This window comes from Aquarana catesbeiana, linkage group LG04 (assembly GCF_042186555.1).
Source record: "Aquarana catesbeiana isolate 2022-GZ linkage group LG04, ASM4218655v1, whole genome shotgun sequence".
NCBI classification, from domain to species: domain Eukaryota; kingdom Metazoa; phylum Chordata; class Amphibia; order Anura; family Ranidae; genus Aquarana; species Aquarana catesbeiana.
Genome location: NC_133327.1, coordinates 573,927,674 through 573,940,264, shown reverse-complemented (window position 1 = coordinate 573,940,264; position 12,591 = coordinate 573,927,674). Strand labels below are relative to the sequence as shown.

The 12,591-nt window shown below is 44.8% G+C and overlaps 1 protein-coding gene across 2 annotated transcripts in view; it reads right to left on the bottom strand.

Annotated features, from left to right (window-relative positions):
* Positions 1–11,678, bottom strand: part of XPO1 (exportin 1) — a 96,998-nt gene extending 85,320 nt beyond the window's left edge. The window contains exon 1 of one of the 2 annotated variants that reach the window (XM_073628082.1): positions 11,156–11,678. The gene's annotated coding sequence lies outside the window, so the exon portion shown is untranslated. Of the gene's footprint in view, positions 1–10,784; positions 10,938–11,155 lie in introns of those variants that run through there. The other variant, XM_073628083.1, reaches the window with a different exon arrangement.
* Positions 11,679–12,591: the final 913 nt, after the last annotated feature.

Below are 12,591 nucleotides of genomic sequence, written 5' to 3'. Positions count from 1 at the left end.
ATACACACAATTCTAGATAAAATGATAATTTTACTTAGAATAAAGATCACGATTCTCTGCGTAACATCTTTCACATTACATTAAAAAAATTGGGCTAACTTTACTATTTAGTTTAATATTTTAAAGTATATTTTCTCCAAAAAATAGTGTTTGAAAGACCGCTGCGCAAATACAGTGCGACATAAAAATATTGCAACGACCGGTCATTAGCCCTATTTTTTGTGTAACATGAAAGGTGTTACGCCAATAATCATGATCTTTATTCTAAGTAAAAAAAAAAAAAAAAAAAAATTGTGATTCTCATTTTTATCTAGAATTGTGAGATATAGATATATATCTATCTCTCTCTGTTTGGGGGGTATATATAATGGGGGGGGGGGGGGTCTAGGTAATTTTCTAGCAAAAAAAAAATTTTTTTTACTTATAAAACAAGTGTCAGACAAAGGCTCAGTCTTTAAAGCAGAGCTACACCCAAAAGTGAAACTGTGGAACTTCTGCTTATCAGCCCCCCCCCCCCCCCCCCCCACATTTGTTTTTGACAGGTACCCCGTCTCCACTTCCATCGGACTTCACTGCGGCAAGGTATGTAAGAAGTCCAGCCCCCTCTTCCTCCTGCTGTTGGGCCAGTAGGAGAGCGCAGCACGATTTGCACATGCGCAGCAGAGACCCGGCAGTGAAGCCTCAAGGCTTCACTGTCGGGTTCCCTTACCGGCAATGGCATCGGCAGCAGCTGACAGCTACAACGGCTGTGGTGCAGACATGGCAAGTGTCCTAATATTTTTTTTTTTTGAGGGGGAAGCGGAACTCTGCTTTAAGTGGTTAAACTGACTTCATTTACAGACAAAGCGGAACTTGTCATTTTTTAAAATCTTTCCATCTATTAAATCCTCTGCCCTTGTTTTATCTTCGGATAGTAAATTTTTTTTCTGCCAGTAAATACCTTATACAGCCCACTTCCCATTTCTTGTCTGGTAAAGAGCCTTGGCTTTTGACATAATGCACAGCTCTCACTTGTGTGAGAGTTTGCCAGGAAGAGGGCAAATGAGAGCTGCAGAGCTGGAGATGTGCCTCCGAATCTGCATAAATCCAGGAAGTAAACTGGCTTCAGCTGCCCACAATTTAAATGGTTGCAACCAGACGCAGTGGAGGGAGATTTCTGCAGCATATTTGGCAAGTACAGAAATAAAATAATATGCAAAGTGGTTGGAGGGAAACTTCAGAATGGCAAAGATGTTTTTATTACAAATTATGTGAGCAGACTGCAGTTCCTCTTGAGTGCCGGTTCACACTAGACACGGCACGACTTGCAGGTCGCCTCACCGAGGCGACCTGCACACGACTGCCGGGGCGACTTGCAAGACGACTTCTGTATAGAAGTCTATGCAAGTCGCCCCCAAAGTAGTACAGGAACCTTTCTTCTAAGTCGGAGCGACTTGCGTCGCTCCGATTAGAACGGTTCCATTGTACAGAACGGGAGGCGACTTGTCAGGCGGCTAGGTCGCCTGACAAGTCGCCCCCGTGTGAACCGAGCCTTCAGTTCCATCTCTTTGCTCCAAAGAACCAAATGATACATTGTTTCTTTTTATCTCTCAGTGCTAAGCAATGTTGTGACAAACTTTGCAGCAACGCAAACTTTGAGCAGAGAAGGCCAAATATATAAATGGGTAACAAAGTGGCTATGACATCCAGGGAGGAGGTCACAGGCCTTTGTACTAAACTTTTTCTTGCAGTGTTCCATTGGTTTCTTGCATGTTTCCCAGTTTCTTCTCATAAATAAAAAATAAAATGTAGCACTGTCTGTCAACTGGTTTAGGCCAGTTTGACCAATCTAAACCCAATAAAAAAAATGTAACACATTGTAGATTAACAAATCTTTAATAAAATGTGGTGCTTGGATGTTTTTTTTTTTTCTTTATTTATTTTGACCTGGTGAACCTGCAAGTAAAAAACTTCTCCTATGGTAACAATGCTCAGTCACTGTACTGAGTCTATAGAATAGCAGGGCTGTCATTCTAGGAAGGGTTTTAGAAAACAGAGACCATAAATGCAAAGAAACCCAGTGCACTCCATGCGGCAAGCTAACCCATATATAAAAGGGCGCCGAGGTGAAATGGTGGATGGCAGGATCAACAGTAATTTTTTTCAGCAACACAAAATGCTCTTCTTAGGTAGAGCTGCACGATTCTGGCCAAAATGAAACACGATTTCTTTGCTTAGAATAAAAAGATCACGATTCTCGCGACATAAAATCTTTCACATACAAAAAAAAAAAAAAAAAAAAAAGGAAGAAGGGCTAACTTTACTGGTTAGTTTATTTATTTAATTCATTAAAGTAATTTTTTCAAAAAAAAATTGCATTTGAAAGACCACTGAGAAAACACAGTGCGACATAAAATATTGCAACCACCACCATTTTATTCTCTAGGGTGTCTTAAAATATATATAATGTTTGGGGGTTCTAAGTAATTTTCTAGCAAAAAAAAAAAAAATGATTTTAGCTTGAAACCAACAGATGTCAGAAAAAGGTTTAGTGGTTAAACTTTTTTTCACTTACACCAAAGTCTATTCCATTGACAAATTGTTACAATGTTTATACTTAAGTTCAACCTATAAAGAATGTTTTGATTCTTGGCAGACTGCCCGTTTTTTTCCTTCCTTTCTTTTGAGGGCTGTGGCTTCAGAAGAGCAGAGAGAATTCTTTGCATAGAAAGAATCGGGAAACACTTTAATCGTCAAGAATCGTTATCGCAATCTTGACTAATCGTGCAGCTCTACCCTTAGGCCCCTTTCACGCTTGTATGATCTGAAAGTTACGCGACTTGAAGCAATGCCTGTGTAAGGTTGATGGACCTCAAGTCACATCAAAGTCAGACCAAAGTAGGGACTTTGAAGTCGCACAGATATGTATGCTACTCATTGGAAATCATGGGGTACGACTTGTCATGTGACTTTGCAGTGCCAAGTCACACAATTGTAAAAAGGTGCCTACGTGAAAACATTTTTTTATATATATTGCAGCCACCAAACCTGAGGACTGGTAAACTGTAAGACACAACATTTTGGTTTAGTTATACCTTAAACTATAAGCTGCACAAAATGAGGTCTCTAAAGTGGAATTATATGCAACCCCACACACACTTTTGATAGAGTAAGGGAGGGTTAATACCTCTTTTTAGATTTTCTTTTTCCCCATCTATGTACCATTGCAGAGATTTCCTTTCACTTTCTATCCTATAGCCAAACAGGAAGTGCGAGCAAATTAAGGGAATTCCTTGGGGACCCCCAGGTCACCAGAACTAGCATCCCTATTGGGAGATTTCCCCTCATTTACTTTTCTGGGGAAACTAAAAATGTGTAATTTTTTTTTTTTACTTTCAGTTTTCAATGAGAACAGTAAATAGGACAAAGAGAGGGTGAATTTCTTTAAAGGAGCGTTACACCCAAAAGGGAAATTCTGCTTGTTTGCTCCCTCCCCCCTGCAGTCTTCTGGGACACATCACCGGTCCCAGAAGACTATGGGGCCATTCACAAGGTGCAGCGTGACTTGCGCATGTGTAGTAAGAAACCAGCTGTGAAGCCAAAAGGCTCCACTTCCCGTTTCACTTACTCCAGAAGCCAGCACTTGCACCCAAAGATTGAAGAATCGGTTTGGGTAAGAACATCGCTGGATACCTGGGCAGGTAAGTGTCCTTTTACTAATAGTCAGCAGCTACAGTATTTGTATACCTATGGGCTGCTTTAGTTGTACTTGATTAACAAATTGAACCTGAACTCCAGCTAACATTTTTAAGCAGTTACAGCAAACTGTTTTTTTTCTCCCCTTTTGGAATAAAGGTTTTACATAAATGAATTAAAGCTAATTATTGTAAGCACCCGTCAGTATTAAATGGTTTGTTTCAACCCTGTAACTGCGGCAGGTTGGCACGGCTGCGCAAATCGCTGTAGGTCGGCTCTTTAAGATGCTATAGCAGGCGCGCGCAGTGGGCACGATGTCTGCTGGGCACCCACGATTGCTCCTGGGAGAACGAGGATCTGTGTGTGTAAACACACAAATCTCGGTTCTGTCAGGGGAGTAGAGACAGATCGTGTGTTCCTACCAAGTAAGAACAACGATATGTCTCCTCCCCAGTCACCCCCCTCCCCAGTTAGAAACACACATAGGGAACACAGTTAACCTCTTGAGCACCCCGTAGTGTTAACCCCTTCCCTGCCAATGACATTTATATAGTAATCAGTGGCTATGATCGCCGCCATTACTAGTAAAAATAATAATAATAATAAATGCCATAAATGTAACTCCTATTTTGTTGATGCTATAACTTTTGCGCAAACCAATATACGCTTATTGCGTTTTTTTTTAACCCCTTCCCTGCCAATGACATTTATATAGTAATCAGTGGCTATTTTTAGCTCTAATCGCTGTATAAGGTCAATGTCAATGGTCCCAAAAAAGTGTCAAGTGTCTGATTTGTCTGCCGCAATCCCGATAAAAATCGCAGATCGCCACCATTACTAGTAAAAAATATAAATAAATAATAAAAACATGACAAATCTTTCCCCAATTTGTAGATGCTATTTTTACCAAAGATATGCAGAATAGATACTGGCCTAAACTAATGAAGAAATTTGTTTTTTTTTTACATTTTTTTTGGGATATTATAGCAAAAACTACAAAATATTTAGTTTGTTTCAAAATTGTAGCTCTTTTTTTGTTTATAGCGCGAAAATAAAAACTGCAGGAGGTGATCAAATACCACCAAAAGAAAGCTCTATTTGTGGGGAAAAAAGGACATCAAGTTTGTTTGGGTACGTCACATGACCGTGCAATTGTCAGTTAAAACAAACGCATGGCCTGGTCAGGAAGGGGGCAAATCCTTCTGGGGCTGAAGTGGTTAAGGTAGTTGAACAGACAAGGGCATTTTTTTTTTTTATTTATTTGCACCTGGTAATTCAACCAGCAAGACCTTATTCACACCACATGTACACAAAAACTTATGGAAAAAAAAATTGCAAATTTGACTTGCATATTTTGGGCTTTTTCACACCATGTGCAGAGGCTTGTGTTTTTCTAAAACAAGTTTCAACACAAGTCTCTGCAAGACAGAAAAAAAATATTGTTTTCTATGTGCCCTGTTGACACCACAATGTTGAGGTTGTCATTTTTCTATTTAAAAAAAAAAAAAAACCCTCACGTCCCAGCGTCGTGGTTTGAATAGGCCACACAGAAAACAAATGTTTTCTGTGTGCCCTTGCAGAGATAGGTGCAGAAGACCTCTTGTAGCACAAGGTGTAAACAGGCCCTAAGATGTGATGGCTGCATTAGCTTTCTTTATAAAGTGAAATACATCTGTTTTTTTTCCCCTCTGGGAGCAGGTTACTATTTCTACTGCTATCCTCCCCTCCAGCAACCTCCTAGGACAAATTACAAGTCCCAGGAGACTATGGGAGCACTGAGAAAGACCGGCAAGTCTTGCAAATACATTGTGGGAAGCTGGCTGAAGAACACCAGGAAATCACAGGGACCTAAATACCAAGCCTGGAACACCACTCAAAGTCGGGGACTTAGCTCCTGAGATACTCAGGTACAGGTGTAAAGGCTGCCAAGGAGGCCATCCGAAGCAATGCATATATAAAATAAGAAAGTGCCACTCTTACAACCAGCCACCATAGCATAGACATCAGATCCGCTTCAACCTGTAAGACCCCTTTCACACTGGAGGCATTTTTCAGATGCTTTAGCACTAAAAATAGCGCCTGTAAAAAGCCTCAGCTGCAATCCCAGTGTGAAAGCCAGAGTGCTTTCACACTGGGGCGCTATGCTGGCAGTGCGTCACAAGAAGTCCTGCAAGCTGCTTCTTTGCAGCGCTGTAGGAGCGGTAAATACACCGCTCCTGCCCATTGAAATCAATGAGCAGCGCGCTGCCGATCCACCGGCAAAACGCCGCTGTTTTTAACCCTTCTTCGACCGCTAAAACAAACGGTAAAGCGCCGCTAAACTTAGCGGCGCTTTACAGACGATGCCTGGGCGCTTTCAGTGTGAGTAAAAGTAAAAAAAAAAAAAAAAATTGAATTTCTTTAATTTAGGCCACTATGTATTCTGTTACATATTTTTGGTTAAAAAAAAAATCCCAATAAGCGTATATTAAATGGTTTGTGCAAAAAGTTATCAAGTCTACAAACTATGGGATATTTTTACGGCATTTTTCTATTTTTTTTTTTTTTTTACCAGTAATGGCGGCGATCAGCGATTTTTAGTAAGATTGTGGTGGACAAATCAGACAACTGACACTTTTTTGGGGACCAGAGACATTATTAGTGATCAGTGCTAAAAAATATGCACTATTAATGTACTAATGACACTGGCATGGAAAGGGTTAACATCAGGGGCGATCAAAGGGTTAAGTGTGTGCCTAGCTGGTGCTTGCTAATGGTGTAAAGACAGAAATTGGTGTTCTATCTTCTCCCGTCAGAATGGCGATCTGCCTTGTTTACATAGGTAGAACGACGATCTGTCTCTCACAGGAACAATCACGGGTGGCCTGCGGACCCGCTGATTGGCTCTCCCTCTGTCCAATCAGCCTGCAATCGCGCCTCCGGCAGCAGGCACGCCCCCCAACACCCCCCCCCCCCCCCCGTGTCTTTTGCACTAATTGATGTACAGGTACGCAGTTTAGCGAAATAGAGCCAAACTGTCGCAGTACAAGTATGTTAGGCAGTCAGCAAGTTGTTAAAAGTCAGTATTTGTAGCTGCTGACTTTTTTTTTTTTTTTTTTTTTTTAATAACCGACTGGAGCTCCTCTTTAAAAGCAGAGCTTTACCCATAACAACCTGATAAAAAAAAATGTTCTTTGCAAGGAACATACACTCCACATTAATAATTATGCTACCAACATTGTGTACTGTAAATTGCCTCCAGCATTGCTGCCGTTTCTTGTTGCTGGTGGCTGGCATTTTTCTGAAGCCCAGAGCCCCTGAACAGCAGTAAATCATAAAGCAGAACTAAACCCATCCTTTTAACAGTCTTAAAAAAAAGTTACATTCCTGGAATGCCGGAATTGCTAACAGTCACATTTGTTTTCTCCTCAACCAAACTGTCAAACCATCAAATGTATAGTGTCATATAACTGTTCACATGCAGCACCATAGCAGCTGCAGATCAAACAGAAGCAGCTGCCTTGGCCGTAAAGGATAGGAGGGTTCAATTCCGCTTTAAGGCCCCTTTCACACAGGCGCCTCTGAAGAGCGATCTGCTTGCTCAGCAGGGGAATCTCTTCACTAATCCCACTGAGCAATCGAATGACAGGTCCACTTTGCTATGCAGAGCGAACACAGAAAGCTCTCGTCTATAGAGTAATCAGATGGAAACAGACCGCCTGTCCGTTTTCATGCAATCCACCAGACGGATGGGGAATAGGCCCTCCCATCCATCTGCTTTTGGCGGAAAGGATCGGATCAGATGGTGGTGGGTGTCAGCAGACATCCTCCGCTCCATAGGAGAGATTGGTGGGTCTGACCAGGTCCGTCTGAAAAAACTGAGACGGACCTGATGGAATCACCCGTGTGAAAAGGGGCAAATGGCAGTCACCAAAAAGGCCTCTACAAATTCGGCGGTGCCTAAAAATAGAGCGCAACTGAGCATGTGCAGATCAAGTTGAGACAGCGTATAACTATATTTTAAAGAGTATAGACGCTTACCTAATTGTCTGACTTTAAAGTGATTGCAAAGCACAATTTTATTTTAATAAAATAATAAACATTACACTTACCTGCACTGTGCGAAGGTCTTACACAGAGCATCCCCGATCCTTCTCTTCTGTGGTCCCCCGCTGGCTCTTCTCCTCGATGTGCCACCATAGGAAGACGCTTCCTATGGAGGCACACCTGCAGGTGTGCTCCTGAGCCGGGTGTGTGCGCCTATTGACACACTCAGTGCAGCTCCAAGCAGTTGATTGGCTCCTGCCTCTATAACCTGTGAGTGGAGAGAGCTACTGTAGATGGGCACAGCACTGGATCCAAATGGGGCTCAGATAAGTATAAAGGGAGTGACAAATTTACAGGGATGTCCAAACTTTAGAACCATTTTAAAGCGGAGTTCCATCCATTTTTTAGTTTATTAAAACTAAGCAGCTACAAAAAGCACAGCTGCTGACTTTTAATAAACCGACACTTACCTGCCCCACGGTCCAGCGATGCAGCCGTCTGGAGGCTAGCTCCTCTCCTCAGCGCCCTCATGGTAACTAGGCACCCGGCCAGGCACACACTGCGCATGCGCGAGCCGCGCTGCACTCTCCTATTGGCCAGCCGATCTTCTGGGACCAGAGTTGTGTCCCAGAAGATTGCTGGCAGGGAGGGGCAGCCTGGGGCGAGAGGAGTCGCCTAGGCAGCCAAAGATAGGAAGCAGGAAGTGGGACAGGAAGTCCCACAAAAAAAAGGGTACACCCCCCAAAAAAATGACACGCCAAATATGGCATGTCAGGGGGTGAGGAGTGCTTAAAGCGGAAGTTCCACTTTTGAGTGGAACTCTGCTTTAACTGCTGTGCAGCTGTTTTTCACAGAGCAGCCCCGATCCTCCTCTTCTCGGGTCCCACAATGGCACTCCCTACTTCTGCCAGGTGCACCCAAGCAGGCGCGCTCAACCTGTGACTCTGTGTGTCTATTCAAACATGGAGCCACAGCTCGTCCTCAGCCCCTCCGTCTACTGATTGGCTCACTCGCTGAATATAAAGAACTCACCGCTCCAGGTGTAACTGATACGCCCACTGGAACATACAACTGAGTGCTAGCCCCGGCTCGCCTCAGTGGTAAATTGTCAAAATAAAAGACGGCTGCGCCTTACGTGGGCTCCAAGTAAAAAGTTTATTGGAACATGAAAATATCCAAAATGACACCAGCAGTGGTCAAGGTAGATGTGTTTCACACAATGTGATTACCAAAAATGATAAAGCACATTTCTGTTGTGTGAAACGCGTCTACCTTAACCACTGCTGGTGTCATTTTGGATATTTTCATATTCCAATAAACCTTACTTGGAGCTCACGTGAGGTGCAGCCGTTTCTTCTTTTGACGATTTGGCTTTTGGCAGCAGCCAAAAGCCAAATCAGGAGTGTGAGTCCCGGAGAGTCAAGACATCGCTGGATTGAGAGGGGGCTCAGGTAAGAATGATAATAGAATGCATGAAGGTAAAAAAACCTTGTGCCTTTACAACCACTTTAAAGTGGTTGTAAACCCATGAAAAAAAAAAACAAAAAAAAAACAAAAAAAAAAAAACACACCTGCACGACAAAGGCATTATGAAATACGTACCTTAGATCGAAGCCGCTGTGGGCAGCGACGTGTCTCCTGGAGTTATGTCCGGGTTTTGCAGGCTCCTGGGCTGTGATTGGCCGGAGCTGTGATGGCGTCACTCCTGTGCATGCGCTGCTGGTAATGGCACATCAGCTGAAGAGACGGCATGAGTGAACTGTTTTTTCAGTGTGCATGTGCCGATAACGTTGTCACATGCTGATACAGTAAATATCCCCTAAACGGTGCAAGTTTAGGAGATATTGATGGTACCTATAGGTAAGCCTTATTATATAGGCCTACCTGTAGATAAAAGTGGTGTGTAAGGTTTTACAACCACTTTAAGGCCCCATTCACACACTACATGCAGAAAAAGTCAGATAACTTCAATAACACACAGAAAACAAGTTTTCTGTGTCATATTCACCCCATAATGCTTCGGTTTCTCTGCGTTCCATAGAAATATGTTTGCATAATAATATCTCACCAGAACGCATGTAAACCTGTCAAAATGCAACGCTCCTCACACCCACAACAGGTCAGAGGAAACATACCTTTGAAAAAAAAAAAAAAAAAAAGTGCATAAACATGCATAAGACTTTTCTGTAGGCGTTTTAAGCTTCATGTACAAGGGACGTTGTTCAACCTCTCCTGAACTTGACAGCTATAAACCAGAGCCTAAAAAACGGCCGATTAGCCTCGTTTACATGCCGCGTTTGAAAAAAAAATATATATATATTTTTTCCCAAAATAGCCAAAAGTGAAAAAACGCCTGTAAACAAAACACAGCTAAATACGAGTTACCGCGTTTAGCGATTGAAATGCCTCTCAACGCATTTTTTAGGTTCCAAAAAAAAGCCTCTAAACGCAACTGCCTAGAAATGTCACCCTGTGTACTGATAAGAGGAGAGTTCAGGGGCAGCTGAAAAAAATGCCCAACTGTTCCTAAACGTTCGTGTAGCAGTGTACATGAGGCCTTAGTGGAATGACTTAGTGAGCTGAATGTAATTAGTGTTTGTTTTTGGGGGGTTATTGTCACTTTAAGTGAAGCAAAACATTGACACCAACATTAGTAAGGCGAGCATCTCACTGATCCCCGCAGGTAGCACGGTGTGCCTGGCTCCGTCACGCAGCAGCCTCTCCCAGCCCCTCCCTCCCCAGCACGTGACGCCGCTCGCGGAGCTCTCCTCACACACGCTGTAACATTTCTGGAAATTTCCACTCCGCCAGCCACTCGCCAAAACACGGGCGAAGCTCTATGTAGAGTGTGAGCCCGCTAGGCGGGGCTGTAGGAAAGTCCCCTAAAAGCCTGAGGCCTACTGGGCCCAGACAGAAGCAGAGGGGGCGCTTCTTGTCCTTAGAGCATCACAATATGGGAATCTAGAAGGCGCACATGTCCTGATCACACGTGGAGAACCCCCTCCCTCTCTCCCCAGTGTGGTACACACCCCCCTCCAATACACAGTCACGTACACACGAGAAGGGCGAGCTACACCCCTTACCATGGAGGAGCCCGCTTCTAGGGAACCCCAACTGCCGCTCTCTAATCGCTCAAGACGATTCCCCATTCTGAGGGGTTGCCCTGGGTAACAGCGCCCGCCCCGTGGCTCTCCATCCAATCAGGTGGATTTCACCTTCTGAGGGGTTGCCAGGGGCAACAAGGCCTGCCCTCATTCTAAGAGGTTGCCAAGGACAACAGAGCCCGCCCAGTTAGGAGGGTTCCTCATTGAGAGGTTGCTAGGGACAACAAGGCCTGGGCCTTCTCCTCAGTCCAGCTGTGGGGGTGCGGGGGAGAGAGCACATGTCCGCCCCGGGGACAGACAGGAAGGCCGTACTGTGTCCAGACAAGGCCTGTCAGGAATCGGTCACTTACCGAGAGCGGAGCTGCCTCTTCCTCACAACGATCCAATGAGAGTAATCCAGTACGGAGCTTCACATAGAAATCCCCCCGGTGGGCGGGTGTGGGCCCCCTCGGTCTGTGTAGTGGTGATGATGGTGTGGCGGGTTTATTGGTGAGGAGAAGGATGAAGTCCGCTCTGGTACTCCAATGAATGGGAAAGGGACAGTCTGTGGGCCTAGGCCGGCCTCTCACAAACACTCACTATAGTAATGAATGGCCAGTAATAATAATAATGATGTCTCCGGGGGGCCCTCAGCACATTGTAGGGGAGACTTCCCGGGCGGCTGACAATGTTTTCAAGTTACTCGCCGTGGTGGAGGCGCGGCAGAGCGGGCGGGCAAGCTGAAAGAGGCGCTTCTTCTACTCTACTGCCACACACTCGCAACCGGTTGAAACCGGTTCAGACTGGGACATTCCATCTCCGTTTAGTTCTCAAGCCCATGGCGCCGCCGAGCGTTTGGAAACCTGTGTAACTCCGCCTCCCGCCGGCGCTCATTGGCCGGGCGCCTAGTACTGCTGTAAAATGGTTGGCCGCGGGGGACGCTTGTCAATGCGCTCAAGGTTCACGCCCCCTCTCCCCCTGTTTTTCTAATTTTTTTTTTCTTATTTGAGCTCATTGCCGCGAAGCGACTACAGAAGAAGCAGAGGGATGACGTACTGGATGGGGCTGCGGGGCGCTGATTGGCTGGAGGGAGATGCCAGTCACGGGGCAAGGTTTGATTGCCGTGGAAACAGAACCTTTCCCCGCCACTTGTTCGCTCTGTGTTACTGGAGGTTTTTTGGCGCCCTGTGATAGTGAGGAGCCTGAGACCTGTGCTGCTGCTTCTTCTCCCAGCCATGTGGGCCTGTGCACCTAAGGTGATGGCTGCAGGGAGCTGCTGAGAGGAACTTCCAGCTGAGCTCACACATATCCTCTGCATGTATTATATAGAAGTGCATGCGTGTTGTAATTACAGTGTAAAGCAAATGTCATTTTTTTTGTGTTAGTTTAGGCCTTACAAATGAATGCGAACAGTCTTTGTGCCTTTGCCAAATCAAACCCAAAGTGGCCCCCTCCCCCAAGCACTTAAAGTGGTTCTAGAGCTTTTTTTGCTTTACTCAGAGGTTCTATACCTCCTCTTCTAGAGTCCCCCCTCCAGTGTTCTCAGCTCCTCCCCCTCCAAGTTCCCCCTCAGCAGCAGGCCGAGGGGGAACCAAAGGACTCAGGTATATGTTTAGAGCTTATATAGTAAGTGAATTAGCTGCTTCCATACCGGGCCAATTCTGGCATTCCTCAGAGGAAGTCTAGTTGTACAATGACTGCTCTAACGTTCGTGGCGATACCTCATGTGTGGTTTGAACGTCATTTACGTATGCGGGTGTGACCTACACGTCCATTGGCTTCTGCGTGCAAGCATGAGGGGATGGGG